The sequence below is a fragment of the Humulus lupulus genome, chromosome 3 (genome assembly GCF_963169125.1).
Source record: "Humulus lupulus chromosome 3, drHumLupu1.1, whole genome shotgun sequence".
Lineage (NCBI taxonomy): Eukaryota > Viridiplantae > Streptophyta > Magnoliopsida > Rosales > Cannabaceae > Humulus > Humulus lupulus.
Genome location: NC_084795.1, coordinates 173,531,306 through 173,544,314, shown reverse-complemented (window position 1 = coordinate 173,544,314; position 13,009 = coordinate 173,531,306).

The window sequence follows — 13,009 nt, the reverse complement described above, 5'->3', positions numbered from 1 at the left end:
GAAGAAAGAGGTGGAGGCAGGAGCTAGCTACCTCACGATGACCAACCCGACAGACAGGACGCTGGGGGACAGCCTAGACAAAATAACGTCTTCAGCTGGCTCAGAGCTAGCAAGCATCAGAGAAGAGATGAGGACTTGAAAGATGTACTCAACGATCGTCGCAAGCGGCACGGCGAGTACGTCCCCCCAACACCAGAGGCCACAGCGATTCCTGGCACTGTGTAGGCCCAGATAGATGCCCTCAACTAGGCAGTGTAGGAGCTGGTTGGGGGAAGAACATCTTACATTGACCACGACAGGAGGAAAGGCACTCCTTTCGTCCAGAGGATAGCTATGGCAAAGACTCCTAGCAAGTTTAAAATGCCTACGCTTCCGAACTTTGATGGGTATGGCGACCCAGTATCTCATGTCAACAAGTTCAAGATACAAATGGACATTCAGAAAGTGTTCGAGGACCCTCGGTGCAAGATCTTCCCTGCAACACTTTCTGATGCCGTACAGGAGTGGTTTTTTAAATTCCCTCCTGCAAGTATAGTTTCCTGGGAAATGTTCGTAAAGGAGTTTTACGGACAGTTCTACGCGGGTCGTGTGCACCCGGCTGAGGCAAACTAGCTGGTTAAAATACGCCAGCAAGATGGAGAACCACTGAAAGACTACGTCCAGCGCTTCATGCGAGCAGTCGCTGGAGAAAAGACAGTGGGAGACGAAGGTAAAATGATGGCCATAACCGCAGGGGTTAAGCGCCGCACGCCTCTCTGGGAAAGCCTCAGAAAACATGGGGTTAGAACTACCCAAGAATTCTTAGATCGAGATGATCGCTACATCAAGCTCGAAGACGCCATCACCAACGAAGGAAAGCCCCCAGGCAAGGACAAGGGGACTGCCGAGCTCGCCAAAGCCGCCAATGGGTCCAAGCCCAACGGCAACGGGAACGGCAATGGCAATGGCAAGAATGGGGGGAAACGGCCACACAACAAGCCTTCCACCTCCGACAATAAACTAGCCAAGGGCAACCATTATGAATCCCGGTTCACTAACTATACTGCCCTAGTTGAGTCTCGGGGAGAAGTTTATCAGGCCACGAGTTCCAGCGTGCCTTATAAGAAGCCTGCCCCCATTCAAAAGGATATTTCGAGAAGAGACACCACCAAGTTCTGTCGTTATCATAACGACTACGGATATGATACCAACGAATGCAACCAGCTGAAGGATGAGATCGAGTTCCTTATTAGACAAGGACACTTGAGAAGATATATACGAGCCTCGGGAAATTCCCAACGAGAAGCTCCAGGTGGCAACGAGCAAGCACCCACGCGCCAACGCTCGCCACCTTTGCAGCCTGACCCCGTAACTGGCACATTGTTAACCATCTGTGGAGGCTCGCACCTCGCAGGAAACAGCGGAAAGGCCAGAGAATGATATGCTCGGACTCTGTGCCATGACTAGGACATCAAGATGATGACTGTGGATGACCGCGCGCCGAAAAAGGCTCGATCAGAAGAGGGCGAAATAACCTTCTCTGATAGCGATTCCCAACATGTTCGGTTCCCACATTCCGATCTGCTGGTCATGGATATCCAAATGGCCAACATGATGGTGAAGAGAGTGCTGGTGGATACAGGAAGTTCGGTGAACATCCTGTATAAGTCTTCACTGGAACGCATGAAGTTTTCCGTTAAGGACCTGGAGCCCTGCAACCAAACAATATACGGCTTCTCTGGTGATGGACTCGCCCCTGCGGGGTCAATCAGATTACCAGTGACGGCAGGTACAGCGCCTGCTACCAGGACATTACTCGCTACTTTTATAGTAGTCGATTGTCCCTCGGCGTACAATGCCGTCATTGGGAGGCCTATACTGGTTGATCTACGGGCCGTCACCTCTATGTGGTACTTAGCCATGAAATTCCCGACAGACGCAGGGGTAGGACGCGTGTTGGGAAACCAGAGGGAGGCTAGGGAGTGCTACAACGCCTCAGTCACGAAGGCAAAGAAGGGAACATCAAAGAGCACTCCCCCAGATAGGTTGCAGATGGCAATTGATACATAAGCCCAATCCGGTGATGAAGTCACCAAATAGGGTGTTGCCCAAAGTGAGGATAGAGATTTAGATCCTCACTTTGGGGATTTTGATGAAAACGTTGGACCCGTCGAGGACCTGGAAGAGGTCCAACTTGACGAGAAAGACCTGACTAGAGTCATGAAGGTCGGAAAAAACTTAGAACCAACCACGAAGCATACACTGGTGGAGTTTTTGCGGAAGAACCAGGAAGTTTTTGCCTGGTCGCACAAAGACATGGCTGGGATAGATCCTGCAGTCATAAGCCATTTCTTGAACATAGACAAGAGTTTTCCACCCGTGCAACAGAAAAGAAGGCTGCTCGATAAGGATCGGTCGAGAGCCTTAAAGGAAGAAGTTGAGAGATTAAAGGAGAATGGGCTCATCAGGGTGGCGTTTTACCCATCGTGGGTCTCTAATCCTGTACTGGTTCCCAAGCCTAACGGCAAATGGCGAACCTGTGTGGATTTTATAGACCTTAATAAAGCCTGCCCGAAGGATTGCTTCCCACTCCCAAGGATCGACCAGTTGGTCGATGCTACTGCAGGACACGAGATCCTCTCCTTCATGGATGCATACTCAGGCTATAATCAGATCAGCATGCATCCCCCTGACGAGGATCACACCAGCTTTCGGACCGATACGGGATTATACTGTTATAAAGTAATGCCCTTCGGACTAAAAAACACAGGTGCGACTTACCAGCGACTGGTTAACCACATGTTTAAAGAGTTGATCAGCGTAAACATGGACGTGTACGTGGACAACATGCTGGTAAAGTCGAAAAAGGCAGAAGGACATGTGAAGGATTTGCAAGAGTGTTTCAATGTATTGAACAAGTACCAGATGAAACTAAATCCTCTCAAATGTTCCTTTGGAGTTGGATCAGGGAAGTTTTTGGGGTTCATTGTTAATTCAAGAGGAATCGAGGCCAACCCCGACAAGATAAGAGCCCTGATCGACATGAAATCGCCAGAGAAGATCAAAGATGTACAAAGTTTAACTGGAAGAATTGCAACCCTAAGTAGATTTATTTCCAAGTCAATGGATAAGTGTGTCCCTTTCTTCAATCTACTTAGGGGCAATAAGAAATTTGAATGGACAGGAGACTGCGAGCAAGTTTTCAGGCCTTGAAAGCCCATATGGCACAACCTCCTATTTTATCAAAGCCTATCGAAGGAGAAACTTTGTTCATCTACCTGGCGATCACTGAAGTTGCTGCTAGTGCGGTACTAGTACGAGAGGAAGAAGGCGTACTAAAAGCGGTTTACTATGTAAGCAAAAGGCTGATAGGAGCAGAACTGAGGTATCCTCCCATCGAGAGGTTAGCATACTGTTTAATCTTGGCCTCAAGGAAGCTACGTCCTTACTTCCAAGCCCATCCTATTACAGTTTTAACTGACCATCCCCTTCGGCAAGTCCTCCAAAAACCAGAGGCGGCTGGGCATTTATTAAAATGGGCAGTCGAACTGGGGCAGTTCGATATTACATATTCACCGCGAGCAGCAGTAAAAGGACAAGTCTTGGCTGATCTTATTGCAGAGTTCACTGAACTCCCAGACAACGAGCAGTGCGAAAAACCTAGTGCGCTTGAGCTTCAAGACGAAGCTCCTTCGTGGAAGTTATTCCCAAACGGGTCGTCAAATGAATCTCACACAGGAGCAGGAGTGATCTTGATAACTCCAGAGGGGCATCGATTTCACTGCGCCATTAGGTTCGACTTTGCAGCGTCAAATAATGAAGCCGAATACGAACCACTCCTCGCTGGATTAAGAATGGCGAAAGACATGAGTATAAAGGTGTTGGATATTTACAGTGATTCACTGCTGGTAGTGAATCAAGTTCTAGGGGAATATCGAGCACGAGGCCTAAAAATGGTGGCCTACTTGAACAAAACTAAAGATCTATTGGCCCATTTCAAGAAGTTTACCCTCCGGCAAATACCCCGGGATCAGAATTCGAACGCAGATGCCTTAGCCAAACTCGCGAGCGCGAAAGATACTGATACTTTGAACATTGTGCCAGTAGAAAGATTGAGTGAGCCAAGCATACGGGCAATTGAAGCTAGTGTGGAAATCCGAATGGAAGATACATGGATGGCGCCTTACTTGGAGTATCTGACAAATGGTGTACTACCAACAGATAGAAACAAGGCCAGAACTCTTCAAAGGCAGGCTGCTAGGTATATACTGGTCGATAACGTTCTATACCGAAGGGGATATTCCATGCCACTGCTCAGATGTATTACACCAGAGAAAGCTAAGGAACTAATGAAGGAAGTGCATGAGGGCTTCTGCGGGGATCACGCTGGGGGGCAAAGCTTGGAAAAAAAGATTCTAAGGCAGGGCTATTTCTGGCCGACTATGAACGAAGATTCAATGGAGTTTGTACGAAAGTGCGATAAGTGTCAAATATTTTCAAAAATCCCACTAGCAGCTCCAAACGAATTAAAACAGATGTAGAGTCGTTGGCCTTTTGCAGTATGGGGAATAGACTTGATTGGATCCCTGCCAACGGGAAAAGGCGGAGTGAAGTACGCAGTTGTAGCAGTTGACTACTTCACCAAATGGGCCGAAGCTGAACCACTCGCCACCATAACGACCAAGAAAGTTCTTGACTTTGTCATCAAGAACATTGTTTGCCGATATGGTTTGCCTCGAAAAATCGTCTCAGACAACGGCAGCCAATTTGATAGTGATCTATTCACCGACTTTTGCGAAAGACACAGGATTATCAAAAGATTTTCTTCAGTTGCGCATCCACAAGCGAACGGACAGGTCGAAGCAGTGAATAAAACACTTAAGGACACCCTGAAGAAAAGACTTGAAGACGCTAAAGGAGCATGGCCAGAATAGCTGTCTGAAGTACTCTGGTCGTATAGAACTCCTCATCTAACAGCTACAGGTCACACTCTGTTTTCCTTAGCATACGGGTATGAAGCTATGTTGCCCGTTGAATTAGATCCCCCCTCACATCGACGCATTATATATGACCAGGGCCAGAATAGCCAACTAATGATGGAGTCCCTAGACTCAATTGAGGAGATACGAGAAAGAGCCCAACTCCGAGTTGTTGCGTACCAGCAAAAGGTCGCCCGGTATTTTAACTGAAAAATAAAAAAAATAAAATTCAACTTCGGAGATCTAGTACTACGACGAGTTTTCTTGAACACCCGCGACCCCACTGCTGGAGTACTCGGACCAAGCTGGGAAGGACCTTACCAGATTGAAGAAGACCTTCATCCGCGCACCTACAAACTTGCACGCTTAAATGGAGATCTCGTTCCACGCTATTGGAATGGAGAACACCTGCGCAAGTATTACAAGTAAACAATCCTTCTTAAAGGACTGGCTTGTATTAATTTTTACTTTTACAAGTTTCGAAAAAGGATTAGCCACGTTGTATGGCTAATCGCTTATAAGTGTAAGATCTTTTCTAAGATCACTTGTAAAGACATGATTAGTCCATTTTTAATACGAGATTATAAGGGACTGTGCGCAGCCAGTCATTCTTGCCAACCTTTATAAATTTATTTTTACAAGTATTTGTTCATTACGTGTGTTGTTTTACTATATTACGTGTTGAATTACATTACGAGCAGCAATGTTCGAACAGGTTGTGGTCAAGGCAAGTGACCAAGGACCTAAAGCTCCTCGATCACTTGGGGGGCATATAAGGTACATCGATAGCAAAGCGTACCATGAGGTATGTAAACACATGAACAAAATGAGTGAAAGCATGCTACGGTACTTAGAGCATTTTTCAAAATTTATGTTTTGTAAAATCAAACCAAAGTACTATCCTAAGTTCGGTCATGCAAACAGGTATTATAATAAAAGAAACATTATAATATCAATATGGCAATCATTTACACCGCGAGCATTATTGCTCGAATGTAAATATGTAATTAAGAAAAAAAAAGCCTTTACACCGCGAGCAGTACTACTCGGATGTAATCGTTCAAGTGTAAGTAAAAAAGCTCCCCTCGCAGCAATAAAAATAAATTGTCTTTACAAATAGACCCATGGGCCATAGAAGCTGAATGAAAAATAAAAAGAGAATTATTGGGGAGCAGGAGGGTCTTCTGGATTTGGAGGAGTGCTCTGATCAACCGGACGACCAGCCTCGGCATCAGCAGCAGGGGTTTTGGCCTTGGCTCTCTCCTCTGCCTCCAATCGAGTGGCGTACTGCGCCATCAGCGTCCTTTGCAACCGCTCGGAGAGATAGTTAATGTTGGCCTCCCGGTTGTGCTTCCAGAAATCGTAGAAACAGAGAAAGGTGGCTTCCCTGTACTTCTTCAAATTTTTGGTCCCGTCCTCCTCGAGCTCCTGCACTCGCCCCTCGAGCTCTCGCACCCGCTCTTCAAGCTTCTTTGCCTCATCCCTGCTGGCGGTCAGATCGAGTTTGAGCTATTTACACTCTTGGGTGATAAGTACAAAACTTTCCCTCCATTTGTGCCGCTCCTCGTTGGCTTTCTTCAAGGCCCCTTGACTGTCTTGAAGCTCCTGGGTGAGAGTGGCTTGGTTGTCGCATAGCTGTTCATTCAGCTTGGACAGCTCCTTGTTTCCCTCGAGCAACTTTTTGTTCTCATCCTTAAGTGCTTGCTTAGCCTGAGCAAGCCGGGAGTCAAAGTTCTGTCCACGGGAAACCAACGTCCCAGCACAACGCCAGCTAGTAGTTAAAGACAGCAGCCCCTGAAGACAAAAAATGAAAAAGTAAGGAAAGGAAGTCAGACATAAATGATGAAATAGCAGAAGATGACTTACGCTCACTATCTCATTCAACCCTCTGTTGATGATTTGGTCGACTAACATTGAGGCAGTTTCGTTGATGGCGCCCTGGTTGCGTCTGTGCTTCAAGAGCTTGTATATCCTCTCCCTGGCCGACCCGACCACGATGCTAGACAGGGAGCCTTCGGACAGGTTGTCCAAAGTCTCCTTGCCAGCGGCCCTAGAGGAGGGCTGAGGATTGGCAGGCGCGGGGGTCGTCAGCTCGGGAGGGGGCGGAGGTGGTAAGTCCTCCTTGGAGGGGGCGGCGGCAGGAGTATCTTCTATCCGGGCCTTCTTCGAAGGGGTCTTGCTGCTTTCCCCTCAAGCTCTTTTGCTGTCCTTCTTCGAGACAGAGGAGGCAGCGACAGCTTGGTAATGATCGAAGAAGTCCTCGGAGTCCATACCTGCACCAAGGGAAATAACTCGAGTAGTGAGATTAAGTGACCATAAGGGGAACAGAGATAAAAATAAAAGGATTACAAGAAAAGTACCCGAGCAACAACTACTGGTCGTAACATTGTCTACTGAACTACCTAGTTCCTGGAAGAAATCTGAGTTTAAAGAATGGGCGTTCCTAAAGTTTCCATCCCCATCAAATAAATGAGAGGGAATTGGAAAATTATTTAAAAATGAGATTATTGTACCGTTTACATCTGACAAGTTGTCAGAAAGTTCGGCAGGCTCAGCAGCCTTTTGTTTCCCCTTGCCCACGGGGACCGAAGATTTCGCTGCTCGGTGGGGAATGGCAGGTTCCCTGATCGTAACCCCAGTTGGCCTCCTCTGTGGAGGGGGTACCTGAGGTTGCTGCTCGGGTTCCTGCTCAGGTTCTGCATCGACGTGGACACCACCCACCGAGGGTTCGTTAGTCACAGGTTGGGAGCCCCAAAAGCCAGCCAACCTAAGGTTAGCCTCATTAATTAAGTTCTTTACACTATTAGCAGCATTTGGCATGCTGGCTAAGAGTGCTGCCCTCGACTCCATTCCTGGAGTGGGGGTCAGGCGTAACCATGGGCCTGGAACACAATAGCGAAGTATTATGACAAGAAAGAATTAAAGTACAGAAACCACTGGTAAAGGATTTTTTTTACCTCCTCGAGTGAAGGCCAGATTGTCTGCGGCGATGTCGGGTGTAAGGAAGTACTCCTGATGGTACTTCCCCACGTTGGAGATGTGAGTGGTATCAGATAGAAAGGTGCGCTTGGTCTCCTGGTGGAAGAAGTGGAAGAACCCCGTACCATCATGGTTGGGGTTGGACTTGAGGTCAAACAGGAAATTGACCTCATGTGGAGAAGGAGCTGGCCATTTTTTGAGCTTGTAGAGGATATAGAGTGCGGCCAGCATCCTATACCCATTCGGGTTGATCTGAAAGGGGGCTACCCCAAAGTAGTTTGCCACCCCTTGAAAGAATGAATGAAGAGGTAGGGTGGCACCTGCCTCGATGTGGTACCTCGACCAGGCGCTGTAAGCCCCTCCTGGCAGGTTGGCTCGCTGGTCGGTAGAAGGTCTGACCAGGGTCACCCCTGTCATATTGTATTTGTTTAAGTAGTTGGCGATCATACGAAGCATCACCAAACTTGGGGGGAGGACGTGCCACTCGACAGTCGGATGATCAGCGTGGTGAGGACGGGCACGCCTCATGACGTCGGTCTCAGGGGAGAATTCACCTCGACCACTGGTCGAGGGAGCATCAGCAGAAGGCTGACTTGGAGAGTTAGGGGTTCGTCTTTTTCGAGCTTTGGATTTTGTTCTGGCCATTTTCTGATTGGGAACTGGTGGACAATTTGGGCTAGGACGAGAAAAGGGGATTTCTGGGATCAACCTAGATGGGTTCTCTTCACCTTCGAGCAGTTGGGCCAAGAGATCGTCTTCAATAGGTCTTTCTCCTCCCCAAGGGTCTTGCACATGAACTGCAAACAGACAATGGAGAAGATAAGACACAATCCGCGAAGTAGTGTGGGAGAAAATACCCATTTTTTTCACCTAGCTTAAAGATTGAATTTTTACGTCGATCTTACGCCCTAAGCCTATGATCCTTACTATCAAACTAAGTCTTAACCTATACAAAGCATAAAGACACCCTATTACTTAGCAATGGAAGTTTTATACAAAAGAAAAAATCCTCATGAAACCCTATTCGAGAACACAGAAATCACAGAGCATAAAAACGGCGTGCATGGCATAATAGAAAGACAATGATTACCTGAGCAAAGATGGAGGTTCGGAAGAGGATGAAAAGGTTCGAGTCAGGAAGGTCCTCAACTAGGCGACTGTCTGGTTTTGAAGCTCTGTAGGCAAAGTTCTTGAAGTTCTTAGCAAATACGGTAAGAAAAACCTTTTTGAGAAGAAAAAGGAGTTATTTATAGAGACCGAGGTATGGCCAAAAAGTAATAATCATTATTTTTTAATTTTCAAAACGTGGGGAAGTGTATAAGCTGTCAATTTGTTTCTTGAAAACTAAAAGGGCTTGATTAGACATAATTATGTCACAATATTAAAAAACGCACGGGGATTCTGATAGGCATCGTGGGGATATGAACGGTTGCTTCTTTAAAGTTTCTTTATTGCTGGTCGCACTAAACAAACTTGGGGGGCAAATGTTATCCAAAAAACAAGTATGGATGACATGGCGAACATTTTGTACACGTGGCTAACATCTGGCAGAATTCGTGTTCGACTATCGACCAGGAGTACATCTAGTGTCACAATGTTAGATCCCTTCATACGACCAGCCTGGTCGTACGAATGATATACGCGGAAAAGATCTTATGCAGTTATGATAGTATCCGAAATTATCTCCCATGATTTCCTGAGTATCCGACTATTTAGGAAATCATATTTGTAACAAATTAATGTAAATCCTCCTTGAGCCTATAAATAAAGCATGAGGGCTCAAGGGAAAGGGATCTTCTTCTTCTTTCTTGCTTTCAAATCACTAGAAATTAGAGTTATCTGATTAGATACATTGTATTATTCCTGAGAGATGGTTGAAACTCATTGAACCCTAGTTCTTTGATCACTCCTCTGAGTCTTATATCAATAACAATTCAAGTGGACGTAGGTTATTACCAGATTCTGGGGCCGAACCACTATAAACCCTTGTGTTCTTTATCATTTCGTCATCACATTCTTTCCAACGTGTTTATCCACATCAAGCATATTTGACTCCGTGTCAGTTGGCCAAATTCAGGGTTAACAATGATAACAAAATAACATGATATTAATTTGGAAAAGAGTTTTCACTAATTACAACCATAAAACAAACAATAAATAAAACAAACAATGAAATTAACTATTCTAAAAGCAAGATCTTCTACATCCGATCCTTCATCTAGCATATCATCATCTAATTCTTCATAGTCTTCATTATCATGTGCCTCAAAATTTCCTCGAGGAAGGTTCGTAAAAATCCTATGTTGTTGCTTATTTGTAAACTGAAATTCTGATTTTCAAGTGAACCTAATTAAGAGAAAGTAATATTGCATTGTTGCTGGCAGTTCATCTTCATCATCCATTGTTTCCCATATCTCCTCTAAGGCTGCAATTACGGGATGAAAATCTCTAAATAGTCTAATTACTAAAACGTATTGTTCTGTTGCTCTCATCATGCTTTGCTTAGACTCTTGAAGGTGACCTATTTCTCTGTGGAACAAAAGCAGTCTCTGAGTGATTCTCTCTAGTGCTCCTATGGTGTTTCTCGGTTCTCTTATTCTCTTTAAAGCCTTAATGGCTCAGATATCCTCATAGGTTAATGCTCCGTTCATACTTAACTGAAAACATAAATGCTAAAATCGTTAGCTATACATATAAGCATAATAACTATAACTTAAATACTTACTTGGCGGTCAGATTCAGAGCTTTGAGTGTGTGTATCGAGGAGAACTTCATGTGAATGAACCGTTGCTCTGATACAGCTGTAATGACCCAACTACTCTAGACTTTGGACCATTAATGACTACTATACATAGACACTAATCTTTAATAAAACTCACAAGTGAAATAATCATAACTTCATTAAAACTTGTAAGACAAATGTTAAATTACATAAAATTTAAAGTAGGATATGGGATCCCATGGTTTTTAAAAGAAAAACATAACATAACTTTAAAATGGATTACAAAATAAAGTGCGGAAAATACATATAAAGCATAATTTTTAAAAAGACTAAGAAGTGACTTCATCCTCGAACCGAACGCTCAATCCATCCATTTCCATTCTGCCTCAATACACAACCCCCAAGCTACCAATAACCTTTCCGCCACCAAAGCTATTTTCCTGCACATATAAACATAAAGGAATAAGCCTAATGCCCAGCAAGGAAAATCTAATTAGCCTAATTGTCTGTTTATTTTGTTGATCAATTGATCAAGTATTGCTTGAAAACTAGACTAACTAGGCTTCCTAAACTGAAAGTTAAAAAACAATGACTTAGTATTTTTTGATCATTTGATTCAGATGTAAGGTTTGTTGGCTGGCCGGTTCGGCTTTGCTTGTTGTGTATGTGTTTGATTAAATCTCAATATACTCATATTTTCATAAATATAAAATAAAATATTGCAACATATACTATATCATAAACATATGTCACATATACTATAATGGCCATTATTACTTGGGGCTCGTAAACTAAACATGTCATATGCCCATTAGATTTGTGGGGCTTGCTGGCTAAGCAAGTCATATGCCCATAAATTTATTGGGGCTTGTTAGTTATACAAGTCAAATGCCTAAGTCTACAACATACATAATATAACATATAACATAACACATAAATCATAAGATAACATAACATATAAATCATAAGATAACATATAACATAACATATCAAATCCTATCCTATCCTATTTTCCTTACCAAATATACCGGGATATGAGAACAGAATTGGGACTTTGGAACACTCCTAAAAATCATCATAGAAGGGTGAGTATGCTAAAGAAAAATGGATGAAAAGAATGGACGAACTATACCATCGAGAATATACTTACCAAGAATCTTATGTTCAAGATCTTAGATTTCCTAACCAAGAATAAAGAATTGAGTTAGGATTTTGAGTAGAAAACTATAAGAATAACACAGAAATGAACTAGAATAATGAATACCTCGAATGCTTCTATAACCGAACTACACCTCGAGCCGAAAAATACTATGAACCTTACTTCTCGAGTGTTTATTAAGCTTATAAAGTTAAAGCTTATATTCCCAACCCAAGTGTTTAATCACTCAAAAATAACCTAGCAGCTTGCAGACTCTGAACTTAGCTTGATGAATAAATAAATGGCTGGGTACTAGGTCCTATTTATAGAGTTCAAGAATGAAAAGATCTTCATTTAACTTGAATAAAATAATGGCTTTTTAATTGAAAAATAATTGAATTATCGTTCAGCAGAGGCTGAAGACTCGGTCAGAAAGATGCTGGACTTATCAAGAGGTTAAAGATTAAAATGAGCTCAGTTTTAAAAACATTCAAAAGTCATTCAAAGGAGCCGATATATCGCCCCTTGTAGGCGATATATCGCCTGGGCTAATATGCCTGAGGCTCGTCAAGGTGGTCGTGCGAAGTTATATGTTTTTTGTATCCCCGTATGGCGATTTATCGCCCCCTATAGCTGCGATATATCGGCATACGCTGAAATATTAAACACGAAATTGCACATTTTCAGCCTAATTTGAATTGAGTAAACAACCTTGACTAAGTCCTCTAACGATTTCAAAGCTGTTGACAGACCCTAGGATATTCAAATATTAATCTTAATAAACTTATTCCTCAAAAATACTTAATTATCATTAGACATACATATGAGAAGTGTTACTATCTTATTGGGTCTATCTAAACCTTATAATATAATAAATAACACCATCAATATTACTCATATTAATCAAACTTTAGGTTAAAATTAATATTCTTAAACTATAGTTTAAACTTAGAAAATCTACAAGTGTTACTACGAGTGTCCAATTAAATCCCGGTCTGAATCAAAATCCACAGTCATAAAAATACTACAACTATTACTATTGCTACTACTATCTAACTAGCTAAGTAAAGTTCTTGGACTCTACAAGCTATAATCAAGCTCATCGAGTTTACATCGAGCTTAACATAACTTTTAAGAAAAATCAAAGAAAAAGAAGGTAAAACAAGCTAGGTTATTAATACAGCAAGTCCAAATGGGAAAAAAGAGCTTATA